Source organism: Symsagittifera roscoffensis, chromosome 3, assembly GCF_963678635.1.
Source record: "Symsagittifera roscoffensis chromosome 3, txSymRosc1.1, whole genome shotgun sequence".
In the NCBI taxonomy this organism is placed as follows: Eukaryota; Metazoa; Xenacoelomorpha; order Acoela; family Convolutidae; genus Symsagittifera; species Symsagittifera roscoffensis.
In genome coordinates, this window is record NC_087064.1 from 27203658 (window position 1) to 27219102 (window position 15445).

Here is a 15445-nt window from a genome sequence, read left to right on the forward strand (position 1 = left end):
ATTTGATGATAAAGAAACTCAGAGAAGTGAGAGAGACCAGTGGGCTGGAACTGGATGAGGAAGAGACCGAGCCTACCATAGGACGAAACTTCAAAACAAAATTTGAGATACCGCGATCTGTATAACGGCGCGATCTGTATAACGGCGGACATGAGCTTTAAATCGAGACTAGAGGCCGAATTCAAGAGAGAATATCAGAACCTGGAGTTTCTATTTAAACAGAGACCGGGGTTGGGAGGAATGAATGCGCTTCCCCCATCAGCTTCACAAGTCCCGGGTAAATACCTGTGCTTTCTGGTAACGAGGATCAATGAAAGGAACACGATAGATCCTGAGCACGTGATGTTGGCGCTAACAAGGCTGACAGAATTCATGGTCGAAAGAAGGATAATGGAGGTCTCGATAACGGTTTATGACCCAAATAGGGGCAAGTTGAGTTATAAGGTGAGTTATAAGGTAAGGGATTTATACACCATCCTACACGTGGTCTTCGCAGAAACGGAGATAATGTTACACCTACACAAAAATACTACTTGAGTATCGCCTGAGTTACGGGCGGACAATGGAGGTCTCGAGTTAGGGACAATGGAGGTCTCGAGTTAGGTACATAGGGGCGCGAGTCAGGTAGACGGATTTTAATGTAATTGGCAAGAAATAATGGTGCTGAAACACGAAATGAATCTGCATGCTCTTAAAACTTACAATTGAACTATTTTTGATGATGGGATAAGGTTTTAAACACAATGATGGGGGCTTAGGTTAGGCACAGGACATCTCGGTCTAAAAACTACGTTTTATTTTCAGATAGATTTGCAAAATTGAGTTGACGACCTAGCCGCACTCATTTAAAAAGAAAAAGAAGATCCTGAACAAGTTCACGATCTGCAGCATTTGAAGGGAGACGTTTCTCAATCTCAAGTTGGTTGGTAGGGTAATTTTCAAGTTGGTTGACATGTGAGATCATCTGAAGATTGTGACAATTGCAGATCGTTTTTGGAAATCTATGCCTGCAGCGCTCAAGAGACCTACGCTCGATGAACTATACAAACGCTTGAGATATCTGGACTACATCCAAGTCGAAAAGAGGATGGCGGTGATGTTGAACGCCATCCTAAAGTTAGAGGCGCAGGGTGAATGCAGTGAATCAGCGACAGAAGCTGTTTTGATGGTTGGCTACACAACGGAGGGGATATCCAATCAAGAACAGACCAGATGGTTGTCCTGAAATGTGGATAGAGGCGTGAGGGGATTCGACTTGGTGAGGAACCCTGGCTTGAGCAACAACACAGAGTATGGCGCTGGAGAATTTCCGCTCCCCGCCAGACCGCCAGCGGGGCTCGCGGCCCAATCCACGAGCAGGCCGTCGTCTATGATACGGTCTCAACGGACAGAGGAGGCATATCCGGACCTCAGTAGCTTGAAGAGGGAACTAGAGAGGGCAACGAGGGAGAAAGACAAAGCGAACCTTGACAGGGATAGCGCGAAGTTTGAGAGGGACCAGGCAAACCTGGAGAGAGATCAGGCGATCCGCGAGAGGGATCAGGCGTGGCGTGATCTCAACAAGATCAGAGGAAGTACCAGCAAGAACAGAGGGTCCGCGAGAACGAAGCGAACTGCGAGCAGCTGAAGTCGGAGATGGAGAAGCTTCAGAGAAGACAACGAGAGCTCGCGAGACAGAAAGAAAACAGGACAAGGACAACAGAGCCAGCCGCCACAGCATCGAGACCTGAATCTCGTATGGAGGTGGACGAGGCTCCTAGGCCCAGCGGCCGGTTCAACTTAGACCGGGCGACCCAGGAGCACATGAATGAGGGGCTGGAGGTGTGGATACCACCCGAGCCATTACCCTCTGTGCACTGTCTGGATACGCAATCGATACGAACATTGATGGAGGTCAAGCTCCCAGGGTATACCCCTAGTTTAACCACGAGCAGTAGCCAAGCTGGGTTGATTTCATCACGTCTCAAGGTACTGCAAGACAGGTTACAGTCGAGAGCCCGTGGCGATTCGGTGAGGGAAGGGCGACCTCTTACTTGGAGGGACCATCCAGTTAGGAGCGTGACAATCGCGAGCTACAAGAAAAATAAGGATGGTGCATACCACAGGCACAACCGAATGTACTGGACGGCAGCACAGCGGGCCATGAGGGATTGTTTCCATGAAGCGGCCTGGGCTGAATATTTCACTCAACCTAGGATACCGGATGGTGCAGTTCACCTGATCATAGGGGACAGCTTGATAAGGGTGCTGACGCGGATCCAGTCACAATGGCAGGTGGGGGCCTTGACTTTTTCTGGAGCTGCGACGCCGCAGATGTTCGCGTCTCTGGAGATGTTGGATATGGTGAAGATGTACACGGTCACTCTGATGATGGGTACCAATGAGGTGTCTAGAGGAGAGTCAAGGAAGGTGATGAGGTTGCACGAGAAGATGAGTTGTATCCTTCAGGAGCTGAGGATTTGGTTTGATCCCGCAATACTTACCATCCGGTATACTCATCATCTGAAGATTGTGACAACGGCAGATGGTTTTTGGAAACCTATGCCTGCAGCGCTCAAGAGACCTGCGCTCGATGAACTATACAAACGCTTGAGAGATCTGGACTACACCCAAGTCGATGAGAGGATGGCGGTGATGTTGAACGCCATCCTAAAGTTAGAAGCGCAGGATGAATGCTGGAAATCAGCGACAGAAGCTGTTTTGGTGGTTGGCTACACGACGGAGGGGATATCCAATCAAGAACAGACCAGATGGTTGCCCTGGAAGGTGGATGGAGGCGTGAGCGGATTCGACTTGGCGAGGAACCCTGGCTGTAGCAACAACACAGAGTATGGCGCTGGAGAATTTCCGCTCTCCGCCAGACCGCCAGCGGGGCTCGCGGTCCAATCCACGAGCAGGCCGTCATCTATGATACGGTCTCAACAGACGGAGGAGACATATCCGGACCTCGGTAGCTTGAAGAGGGAACTAGAGAGGGCACAGAGGGAGAAAGACAAAGCGAACCTTGACAGGGATGGCGCGAAGCTTGAGAGGGACCAGGCAAACCTGGAGAGAGATCAGGCGATCCTCGAGAGGGATCAGGCATGGCGTGATCTCAACATGATCAGGGGGAGTACCAGCAAGAACAGAGGGCACTGTGCACATGAAAACTTGAAAACTGTGCACATCAGTAACAATTTAGCTAATCTATCTCACTCTCTCTCTCTCTCTTTCTCCTCAGCACGCTGAACGTTGCCCCTCAATCCAAGCGGCCTTATGCACTTAGACAGAATTCAGTCTGAGCTAAGCATGTCAACTGAGCTGTACACCTTATAAACTGTTTGAACTCTGTAACATTCGCCCGGAAGATACATATCGACGGATAACAAAACTAAGTCTTAAGACGACTGGCTAGCGTCTAAACTTTATCTGCGATTACGAACAACTTGGTTGTTCCACATAAAAACATACATGTAACATTCGCCCGGAAGATACATATCGACGGATAACAAAACTAAGTCTTAAGACGACTGGCTAGCGTCTAAACAGAGCTTTGCATGTTTTTCACCGTCTCTACCAAGCCAGTACTTTTCGGTGGTCTTTCTTACATCAGGCTGACAAAAACGCTACTGTTCTCCGGCTTCGACCAGAACGCTCAAATTAACTGAATTACATGCAAAATTAGTGAGCTCATGGCTGGGTCTCTGTATCCCCAGACCACGAGGTCACTCCTAAAAACAGGGCTACTACTTATCATATTACTATTGTTTTTGTTCAGTAGATAAAAATCATCATCTCCATCGAAGATGGATCAACCCTTTCCCCCCAACTCCTAGCACCTCATCCTTGTCAAAACTAATCAAAATATCAGTTAAATTCAAGTCAGGACATGACAGGATGCTAAAAGTTTATGTGAGTTAATAAAAGTTTCCGTCCCGAGACCCTTCCGGATTCTTGAATCCGCCGAATCAAGCTCCTTAATCTTGATTTCTTGCTAATCCGGAAGGCTGGTTCTCACCCTTCACCGTTGTTGGCAACGGCCTTGCAACTATTGTAGCAGCACAATAGTTGCAACTCGGAACGTTCTCTGCTATTCTGTAGTTCGTTGTCGTTTTCCAATCTCGATTTTCGTACTGTTCGCAATCGCAGATAAAAGTTGTTCTGTTTCTTTCTGCTATTTTAGCCAAAATGGCCGTTTTAACATTTCTCAGAAATGTTACGTCATCACTTCGAAAATTTAAAATTTAGAATTCCAGAATCTTCTAGCCTTCACCGTTTGGCCAATCATTCAAATAACGTCCTTATCCGTTCTAAATCGCCAATTCGGAAGGTTCACTGCTAAAATCCTGAATTCTGCAGAGACTGCATTTTGGCCATTCTGGTCGAATGTCACATACTCCCCGGACAGTCCGGTCAATGTCCTCATTGAATCGCGCAATGTTCTAAATGGTTACAGTGTCATCGAACAGAATTTACAAAATGCACGAAATTACTTTTACCTACGTCACATCGACTCACTGCAGAATATAAATGGCATCATACTACATCACTATAGCCTTCAAATTCTTTCATTAATCTGCACATTGAGGATATGACTTAAGATAAAACATATTTTCTGACTTCCAGTGTCAATATCCCGATTGAAACTTTTTCTCCTAGATTTAAAAGGTGTTGGCTTGCAGGACAGTCCTGCCAACCAACAAGCTAAAATTATCCTACTATTCTCCTTCCCTTCGGAAATCTTGCTTGTCTATTGTCCTGAGTATTAAAACCAAGAGACCTTGTGGTTAGAAAGAACAATGCAACAACCTCCCTCCTCAAGAAGTTACTCAAGTTTTTCATGTCACCACAAAGTGATCAGTCTTCCTAAGTGATTAAAAACAATCATGCAGGCTGGAATATTTAAATATACTCTTCCCTCAAGCCTTTCTAAATAAATAATAAGTGAGTGTCTCTAAAGCCACTTCAACTAAAACCAAAATGCAAATTTATAAATGCAACAATTTCCAAACTCAACTTAAATGTTTCAGTTTTCAATTACAACTTGGTTGCTTGGTTTCTCACTTGAGTTTTTCACACACATAAAACAATTCTGAGTTTTAACTTTTCCTCATCATCCCTTTGTTCTCTTTTTTTTTGTCGTTTAGAAGTTCTAAAACTTCTAAATTCTTCTAATTTTCCTTCTTTTTGCCTCTTGTTTTCTCGACCATTCATCAATGCTCCATTTCCTCCTCCTGTGACGCTGACTCTGCACTCTCGGTCTCCGTGTCTTGTAGCACGTCATTGACTATCCTGACGCTGTTGGAAGCCGTCCTCCAACACTTCTGCTCTTCCACCCTCTGTTTACAGCAAGGTAGGGGATCCACGTTTGATTCTCTGTTTCTACAGAAGCTGTTGTGGAGACACAACGTCACGTTTCTCTCCAAATCTTCTTTCAGCATCTCTGCCTTCTCATTTCCACTACGCTCGCTCGTCCTGGAAATTCTTTTCACAGCGGTGGTCACTGCATTCCGATGGGTCACGAAAGCTCGCTTGAAAGCTCCTGCCCCAATGTCCAGCTGATATTCACTGTACACTCTGCCATGTTTCGACATATGCTTTTTCGCATACTCGTACAACCATGCAGTCATGTTAGCTCTGAACCATGGCATCAATCGTTTTCTTGCCCATATCTTCTTCACTTCCATCGGAATGTTTAGAACTTTGCACATTGTCTCAAAAAGATCTAAATCTTTTAGACAATCTAATTTCTGCAATTGTTCTCTCGTCGGTGCCTCCTGTCTATTATTTTCTCTCACATGAGCTTCCAGCCATCGTATCGCCATCATAACTCCCACTATCACTATTGTTATGGGCTGTGATGAATCTGGTAAACCCATGGAGAGCAGCTCTCCAGAGTCCCAGATCAACACCAGATTACTACGCTTGGGATACCACCAGGTCTGCAGCAAGCAGTGGCAAGGAAACTCGTCATGTGTCAACATGATGCTCCTCCAATTCCGTTTTCCCGAAGCTTCCAGCAATGGCTCCACTTCCATCATCACTCGGTGGATCTCATCATTCTCATCTACTGCATTGTAATCTGTGACAGTTGATCCTCTCTGTTTCTGTTTTTCAAAGTCACTGAAGTTCCCGCTCACATATCCCATGAACTTCTTTCCTAGTATTGACTCCAACTCCTCTTTGGTTCTTTCTGGAACTGCTGAGAAAATCTTACACAGTAACTCGTAAGACTTTTCAGACATTCTTGCCAACCTCACGCACTTCGGCACTGAAAAGGCTTGATCCACAATCGTTCTTGTACTCTTCACATCCACAGCTACGAAATGTACAGGATACTTGCTCTTGCACATTGGAGCCAACATTGAACCCACCAAATATCGTGCTCCTGATGGTCTACAATAAGTTTCGCTGTGTCTGATGTTCATCTCCGTTTCGATTGCTTCCCTCCATTTTCCTATATACTTCTGCTCAGTCTGCAGAACTCCTGGGAATACTTCTACGCTGATGGCTGTGACCATCTCATGTTTCTGTTCTAGATTCAATAGTGACTCTAAAGAACCAAACATGCTGTAGAATCCTAGTGCTGTCACCAGATTCACATCGGTTCCTCCATGGCAATCTGCTATCAGTTCCGTTTCCGTTCTTGCTTTCATCACTACATTTCCAAACAATACCGTCAACTGCTTGTGTTGTTTCTCCAGGGTTTTCACACAGTCTAGACTTCCACAAACGTGACCCTCTAGTCCACAGACTTCCGCCAGACAGCTACCAGGTTTGACCCAGTCTTCTGGTCCCCAGCCAGGCAACTCCACTCTATCTTCTCCGTTGCTCTTAGAGGCTGTTATCATCACATTATATATGATGTTGAGGTCACGCAGGTTACAGTCCGCATTCAGTTCCCTCTGTATGTCCTGTGTCGCCCGTAATATTGAGTCAGCGTTGGGACTAGGACACCACGATGGCTTCATCAATTCCCACACTGCCATCAAGCTCGTTCTCAGTAATTCATCTGAGAATCCCAACCCAAATTCCACTCTCTTGTCGGATTTTGGTACTGAAGGTGCAGTCACCTCTTCTTCCAAGACCAATCCCAATTTGGCCTGTGGATTGTTAACGCTCTTAGTCGTCACAATTCTGGACGTCCAGAATCTTAGTAACACCGCCTGCTCATAATCAAAGAAGCAATCACGTATGTCTTCACTCAGGAAAGGATTGTACGCTATCCCTATGATCCCGGATACATAGCTATATGACTTCTTCTTGATCGGTCCACAGTATTCACTGGATTTCGGCAATGCTCCCATAGACTCTTTAGTGAGCCTCAACTCCTTGTTTGAGAATCTCCTGATCTCGTCTATCTTTTTCATGGGTTCCAATTCTTCAGGTTCTTTCATGTTCACCCTCATCGGTTTACTTTGCTGCATATCCAGCATTGCTAGCAAGAACATGGCTTTCGTTCGCTCATCGCCTTCCTTCAACATTTTAACACAAGTGCTTAATGCAGGTACTGAAATCTGCTCTATCAGGAATCGAATGAAACAGAGAGCGTCTCTCCGCTTTGCACACGCTACTGCTGCTCCCTCCTGGACTATCAGATCCGTCAGATTCGTCATAAGGAAAACTTTTTCCTCCTTTGATCTCTTCCTTTCTTCTGAATCATATTCTTCGCGAGTCAGTCCCATCATGCACCAGGCGAGCCTGAGTTGTAATTCTGTCCTTACGTAAGGTACTGCCACGAGAGCATGTATTCTTGGCGTAGTCCTCATTTCTTCTTCGAAATACCTCAATACTACTGCTTTCCATGGAAGGCTCACTAACTGCTCGATCGTCTCCGCCTCTACGTCAGACGACGCCAAAGTTCCATACGCCTTCTGCTTGAGGGTGGTGCCTTGCAACATCATTTCCAGATAACCCTCCATGGCTTTTTCCTCTTCCAGGGCCATTACATACCCTCTAGCCGAGTTCCGGTATTCCAACATCTCCATGTATCCACCGGTGGGTTCATCTATCGACACTGTCTCAGACACTGTTAGTCGGTTGTATTCCACTGGTGTCAGTTGTCCTGCAACACTCCCTTTTCCATGATTCATGGGAGATGGTTTGAAGTCCCTCATTTTACTCTCTCCACATTGACTGAGTATTTCCATTTCTAAAGTTGCTCCAGTCAGAGTGCGGTCACTCCTTTTGGATTTATAACCGGTTGACTTTATCCCCGCCATGAGAATGGGTGGCACCATCGCTATATCAGTTAATATTCTATCTGTGCCAGACAATTGATAATCACCTTGCCCCAAATCCATGACTTCCTCGACTCGTTTTCTTTTCGCTGAGTTACCAGCTTTCATCGATATTTCCGAATCCACTTTCGTCTTTCCAATCCTCCTCGGCATCACTCTGCTGCCTAACTTCATTTTCATCGCATTGATTTTATCAATCACCATTTTCGATCGCATCGTTCCTCTCCTGGTCCTTGACAGGTACACCACCTCTCCTTCATTGTCCTGCGGTGTCATCTTGATGGGAGAATTCGCTTCACTCTCATCAGTGGCTGAGTCGATCAATAACTCACTCAGTCTCCCTTCACACTCATCAAGCTTGTCAAGTACTTCTCTCATCAAGGGTTGATTGAGACCTGTTTTGAGAATGGACTGGGTCCCATAGCTCTGAATCACAGTCCAGACTTCTTCCATGAACGCCACTCTGTCCAGCTTACATCCCGTCCTACTCTCGTGGTCTCGGTGATGTACTTCCCATTCTTCTTCGGGTAGCGTTCCCAAGAAAGGTACTCTGGCTGAGGCCTCTATTCTTCTCCTCCGAGGTGATTCCATGAGGATTCTCTGATCGTTATTTCTTGTATTGCCAGGAGAGCTGCTCTCCGGCAAATTCCGTTTCATTTCCTCAAAGGCTGACGGAGGTTCCAGTGTCGAGATGCCTTCATCCGCTGGCTCAGTCGTTTCCAACGTGTCTGCATTATTCTCAAGATCACTGAAGATATTGAAATCCAGGCTGGATGTTCCTCCTGTCGATGCCCTGTCGTCTTCCCCACCAGCTTGATCTTGTTGCATGGGTTCTTCCGTCTGACGGTTTCCACCCTGTCCGTCATCTCCTTCTGACTTGTCCCCATTCGAGTTCGATGGTCCTTGTTTGTCATCATCAGCTTCTTCCTGGAATCTCGGTATGAGCAATGTACCGGCTGATTTATCTTCCTCTTCTCCATGGACCACTTTGGTTTCTTCGCAGCCGAAGGGTGCTAGGAAAATTCTCGTCTGCAATATTCCCGCAACTTTCATCTCTTTTCTCACACTGGTCAGGATTACTGAGGCTTCAGGCAATTCAGTCCTGCCTCTCATCCTCATTGGAGCTAAGCCTAGTCCCCTCCATTCCTCATCAAATCCTTCAGGCTTGGGAGTAGCGGCGTTGCTTATTCGCCTTCTCGTCGCTTGATCCGTGTACGCAAATCGTGTGTACTGTAACACGGCGGCATTTCTCCCCACGAAGTATGGATCCATCGTCGCCGAGAAATTCCCTACTCTCCTTTCATTGGTTTCGAATGCTCTCAACCTAGGAGTTTGTACTACGGAGACTGCTCCGAGCAACATCCTTCTTATCAGAGGGAATTCAGGGATTGCTTCGGGTAGCTTCTTGTAATCGCCCCAATCCTTCGTCTCTTCTCTCACCTTGTGATACGCTGCTGTGAGACGAGGCACTCTGGTCATTTCGCCATTCGTTTTGTCATAGGGCCTCAGATTCCAAAGCTTTGGAAACACCTCGATGTGCCCTCTTTCTACCTCTCCCATGCGGTCACAGAAGTGATCGTCAAAATTGATGACTGTCATCTCTGGCTCCGATATTTTCGCAAATAACAGATCTTCACTCATGAGCTCTCGCAATGCGTGCTGCTCACACCAGTTCAGTGTACTACCGTCCACTGCCGATATGAGGTTCAGGTGCAACACCGACCTCCTATATGCTTCCACTTTAACGTCAGGGAACGCAAAGGTGACTGCTGGTCCATAGATCACTGTCACGAACTCCGTGACTCCTCTGATCAGTGCCAAGGGATCGATTCTCATAGCTAAGCTCAAATCTGTTAACAGCGGCATGCCTCCAACATGTCGTCTAACATCTTCCTCTCTTTCAATTGTCTCGTCTTCTCCGGTTCCAAAGCGATTTCGCTGCAAGAGATACTGGATAAGAGTGTGTCTCAGATCTCTTATTTTGTTCCACGAGTCTGTGGATTTCTTCATATCCAGATTCCTCACTCTCTCTTTCATCTGCTCTGGACAACGTGCCAGTTTCATCAGTCCTCCCAAGTTTCCGTGGGTTATTGCGATCAATGTCAGAAGTCCATCTAGTCGCAGGTTCTGTATTCCATCCGTAAGCAGTATCACCGGTCCTTTCACGAAATTCTCCGCTCCAAATGTCACAAACAGGGCTATTAATTCCACTATCGATACTTTCACTACCGCTTGGAGGAATTCCTTTATCAAGTAGTGCGAGACTTTCGGGTAGACTTTTGCCAAGAAGGACGCGGTCCATCCGGCTCCCAACCCTTCTAGCATGCTGTCTGTCCTTTCAAATCCCTCCTGTCCTTTCACTTCCTGGGTCCAGAAGGTTTCCAGAGTAATCTGACACATTCTGTTCACGAACTCAGCTGTCTTTTCTCCGGCATTTTCCGCCAGGTTCACCTCCTTCAACAAGTAGGCGTGTATCTTAGTGATCATTACTGGGCCTTGCTGAAAAGCATCTGCACCCAATGCCGCTACTCTCGGATTCAGGTGTAGCCACTGGTTTGCTTCCGGCTTGGTTCTCAGCACCATCGCTTCCAGATGAGCTTGGTGGTCTTCACTCGCCACTTCCATTGCTCGGAACCACAAGTCGTTGGACATCGCCGTGATCACTCGATGGTCGTCATCTATTCCTGGTTTCCGTTTGAGTTGCCGACTGAAGTTGGACAGTTCCAACCCCAGCACTTCGTCCAACACCAACATGTGTAACGCGTGGTCCTTGAACCCTCTCATCGCGTTTGAGATATCTGACCATACTGCCGGCAGTTCAGCCTTAAGTGGCCTCAGGTTCTCCATTTCTATCATGCGATTCGGGGCTGATATGATCACATCATATTTTCCCTCCGAAAGTAAGGCTACCATTGCATACACAAATTTCAGTCCATCCGGGAGATATGCATATCCCGGAGACAACGCAAATACTACTCTCAACGTCACTTTATTGAATGATCCCTCCTTTGTCGCGTCTACCACTTCACCCATTGACTCCAGGATGTCTTTTATCGCTGGCCATACTGCGTTTTCTGCTGTTGCAGGATCTCTGAGCCTGCTCAGAAAACCTCTACTGTGTAGATGGTCATTGATGCCAGCAAACACAATCGTTATCGGGTTCATTTCTGTCTGCCTTTGTACCCCTATAGCCAATGACACTGATTGCAATAGGTCTAGGTCAACTGCGGCCAGCATTATGACGTCCGGCCAAAACAAAGACTTAGAGGTGTACACGAACTCTGAATTCGCTACTACCATGATTTTGGCCTTTCTCATCTCTGCTTTGTCGTAGGCGGCGAAGATGGTCTCATCTTTCTTTATCGCTGTCAATCCGCCATATCTCTGGGCATCACCATCTTGGTTCACTAGTTTTGGGTACACTCTCTCCTTCACATGACCAGGTGGTGTCGTCAATTGCCTAAATATCTTTACGTGTTGTCCAATCGGCGCTCTCGCCGTCAGGAATCTTCCTGGCCTTTCTTCACGATTCCTCTCATCATGGTTCAATCTCACATCTTGCAACGGTCTTGCATTCACAGGTCCTATTGTGTTGTTGGAGGGCAGTCCCTCCAAGTCGGCAAATCTCAAGGCCGTCGTGGAGCTGAAATTTATGCTAGCGGCTATCAACCAGTCTACGCCGGTTATCGAGTACAATCTGCTGACGGATAGCGTCGCTCCATTCAGCATCCTCCTTGCATCTTCGATGAAGCTCACTCTCTGTAGGTCCAGCTTCATTAGTTCTTCTTTGTATATATGCCAAGGAGACGGTATGGATCGCGACCACATCAATGAGCCTCTGCTCGGTCTCTCCTCTCGACTGGTACTCGTCGTCTCCGATCTAGTGTCCGATCTGGATGTGCCTGCTACTTCCTCGATTGGTTGGTTGACAGGTCCTATCCTTTTCCTAGGATGGATTGTCCTCCTCATCGGTGCTTCTCCCAACCGATCTTGTACGTCTGTTCTTCGACCTGGTTCACTGGAGCTTTGTTGCCGGTAATTTATGGCGGCTGGGACCGTACCCAAGCGTGTTTCCAGGTTAGGAGGCACAAAGGTGGTGATCACCGTATCACTCACCGTTCCCTCTTCCTTCAGCACTCCTGTGTCAAAGAGTTCTGCTTCCAGCTCATCCAACCGTTCTTGGAAGACTCGATTCAACCAAGCTTGTCCTTCGACACTGTCGAAGTGGATGCCATCTGTGGTCAGTCTGGCTTGATCCATGGCTCTCAATTCATGTTCAATGTCCATGAGGATCATTCTTCCGGCGTTTCGATTTGCTAGGTTTCTCAAGATGTTGTTCCATCTCATGACTCCCTCGTTGTGCCTTCTTCCTGATGCTGTCAGGCTTCTTGTGTTCATTGGCACAGTGCAAACGGTCAGTACCGCGCAACTGAACTTCTGCCAGAGAGTAGTAAACAAACACACCATCATTGCTTCCCACAGTGCTTCCTGCTCATCTGATCCTCTGGAGATGTCATTCGTCCCAACTAAGATCATCACATTGGGTATCTTCCCTGGATTCATCAGCTCCACCATGCGATATAATTGGGCAATCGTCGCGCCTCCAAAGGCCATCACCGTGGTGACCCACGAGGTCCTCAAATTCGACAGCACTCTGACTAAGCTGTCTCCCAATATCAGGTGAGATGTCCCGAGTGGTGGTTGCTGCAGGTTCACCGCCGGGCTCCAGGTAGCTCGATTGAAGCAGGCTCTCGGATCTGTCTCCGGAACTCCCGTGAAACTATACTTCAATTGATTATTCTTCTGCACGTCCATTACACGAGACACTTTCTTCGCTGGCATCTTCCTTACTTTTCTCTCGGTGATCTTCGAACTCCCCCTGAGTGGCGTCACGTCACTTATCCCTTGTCTGATTATTGTCTGGGAGAGTTGTACTCTGCCCGTATCGTCAATCGTTCCATAGGGTGCAGTCACCCCGGAACCTGGTGCATTCTTGTTAGCGATCAATCGTCCAGCGGTCTCTATCAGTTTTCTCACTGTCTGTTCTACGACGGGATCACCCAAGGTGTCACTAGGATCCGGGATTGTTACTCGGTTCGTCTCTGCTGGAAGCCGTGTCTCCGTTGTTTGACTCATTTCTCGAGGTGTCAAGAGCTCCATCGGGGACTGCCCACGAGGAATATCCCTTGCAGGTATCACTTTCTCAATGGACGTCGTCAACGCCACCTGCTCCGATCGCTCTTTGTATTCCTGCCTTAAGCGTTCGATCTCTTGACCCTGCTTTTTGTTGCAGTCTTCAAACAACTTTCTCCACATGTCCCGGTCTTCCTCCATCGCCAGCATGGTCTTCGTCATATCGTTTAACTCCTTCTTCGTACTTCTCAACTGATCGTTCATCTCGTCCAGATCTTGTATGGTTTGGTTCGTCTGAACCTTCTGTGTTACTTTCGCCCCTTTTGGTGGCACAGCTGCTCTCAGTGGTGAACCAGACGAGGTCGCCTCGCTGTTCATCTCCCGATGCATTCTCGTCAGCCCAGGTTTGGGCTTGGAGGGCATTGGCATCTCACCTGGTTGGTAAGTCCTAGAACTTCCCAACCCAGGCTCATTCGCCAAGTCACTCCCTGAGAGAGCCCCGTTTCTCCACCTCATCACTCTCATGTTCGGGCGGTCTAGTACTCCTCTTTCTCCATATGCTGCCATCAACAGGACTTCCGTGGGGCGGTCCCCACGGTTGTCGTGCCCCAAGATGTTAATCAGGGCGGTCAGCAACATGACCACCTCTGGGTCCTCCAGAGCGAAGTCTCGTTCGATCAGCCGACAATAGATCGCATCTACCATCGGTCCTACATATGCCTCTGCCAGGTCCATCATTTCATCCAGGTTGAAATTGTCCATACTGTTCTTTCCAAGTTTGATTTGATTTCGATTTCAAGTTTTGACTCAAGTGAGCAATTAAATGATCAATCAGGATCTAGAAAAGAAATCACGAATGTCACACTTGTCAATTTCACCTTAACATACGTCGTTAAAATTTGCTTAAAGACAGTTCAGATAAAAAGATATTTATCCTAAAATTTATTAAAATCAATTGGTCTCTAAAATTTTGGAATTCGACCTAAGATTGGACAGTCCAAACTTTGGATCTATTCCCAAGATCGTCTTTTAGTTTTTCATGGTCACTAACCCCTACTTGCCCATGATCTTAATAACCTAACACATAACATAACATAACGTAACATAACACACATATCACCTATTACATGCAGCTTGGTCTTTGGCCTAACACCCTCTCGCACATCACTCAGCCTATACTTAAGTAATATTTCTTATGTAGATACACTTGTATGCTCGTATCAGAGAATATCACGTGTACAAGCGCGTACAATTCCCGAGGATGCAGTCTTCCTCTATTTGGATCGTACACTGGAAGCGAAAGCTCCTTCACGTCCATTTCCACAAGGAAGTCCCTCAGCCTCGTCAAAGACAAGACTAGGTTTTCTGGGTCCACGTGCTGCTTCTCTGTCGCCCTCGTTACCAAGAAGCATAAGTACTTTCCCGGTATCTGCGACACCGCCGGGGGTAAGGCTGCTACGCCCCCTATCCCTGGTCTTTGCTTCCAAAGGAATTCCACGTTTTTATATTCCCTCTTAAAATCTGCCGCTAGCGCCGTCCTAGAACTCATGTCTGCGGTGATAGCTACCGCACATGTTCTGTTTGTGAGTATGAAATCACTGTCTGTTAGTATTATGTTACTAGAATATTCATTTGGTAAATTAAAATATGACTCAACTACCCTGCCTATGTCAGGTTTCTTAGGTTCTTCACCTGTTTCTGCTTCTAAGTTTCCTGTTTCTCTTGCTATTCTCAATTTTTTTATTATCAAGTTTTCAGTGTGGGTAAGTCCTACCCCCACTCCCCGGACAAAAATATCCATCGGCGTCCCCGTCGATCGCATACCGGGTATTAAGTCAAGATTAGAAGCTGGAATGAGAAGTTGTCCTTCCTGGGCAGCCCAGGAAGGATCATCTCGTTCGGTCATAATGTATTTCGCGCTTTCGCGATCTACGTCTTGAATCGTAACGCTGGTCTTTTCAGGGTCTGATGTCATGTCGTTCAGCCACTCTAAGACACGCAGGTTCGTCAGGTCTTGTTCATTTGACTGCTGTTGCTCATCGTCGAACTCCACTTCGGGTTTCGACCAGTCGTCAACCCACTCATCGTTGTGA

General features: G+C 47.0%; 1 protein-coding gene across 1 annotated transcript in view; it reads left to right on the forward strand.

The window, feature by feature from the left end:
* LOC134841276 (prolyl 4-hydroxylase subunit alpha-1-like) overlaps positions 1–15445 on the forward strand; it is a 538710-nt gene that overhangs the window by 496151 nt on the left and 27114 nt on the right. The gene's annotated exons all lie outside the window — the stretch shown is intronic.